This window comes from Psammomys obesus, unplaced genomic scaffold (genome assembly GCF_907164565.1).
Source record: "Psammomys obesus unplaced genomic scaffold, mPsaObe1.curated_primary_1811, whole genome shotgun sequence".
Taxonomy (NCBI): Eukaryota; Metazoa; Chordata; class Mammalia; order Rodentia; family Muridae; genus Psammomys; species Psammomys obesus.
The window spans coordinates 23,368,732-23,369,341 of NW_026585689.1; positions in this window are offsets into that span (position 1 = coordinate 23,368,732).

Sequence of the window (610 nt, forward strand, 5' to 3'; positions counted from 1 at the left end):
TAGTTAGTTAGTTAGTTAGTTAGTTAGTTAGTTAGTTAGTTAGTTAGTTAGTTAGTTACTCAATTTATATCACAATTGTAGCCCCCTCCTTCATCTCCTTTTGGTTCCATCTACCCTCACTCTTCCTCTTCTCCCCACATCACTACCTCTCAGAAAAGGGAAGACACTACTTCCTACCCATCCCAGCACATCAAGTCAAATCAGGACTGAGCACATCATTTTCCTAAGTGGTCTGTTAAGGAAGACCAAGGGGAAATGATGGAAAAGCAGGCAACAAAGTCCATGTCAGAAACAGCCCCTTCTGCCCTTTCTAGGGGACCCACATAAATACCACGCTGCTCATCAGGTACAGTTGTGTAAGTGCGCATAGGTCCAGTCCATGCATGGTCATTGGTCGGTCCTTCAGTTTCTGCAAGCCTCCCTGGGACCACATTCGTTAGTTAGCTTTGTTGTTCTTCTTGTGGAGTCCCTGTCTCCTCTAGATTCTTTGATCCTTTCTCCAACTCTTCCACTAGACTCTCTGCACTCCGCCCAATATTTGGCTGTGAGTCTCAGCATCTGTTTCTGCGGTTGCTGAGTGGAGCCCCTCAGAGGACAGTCATGCTAGGCT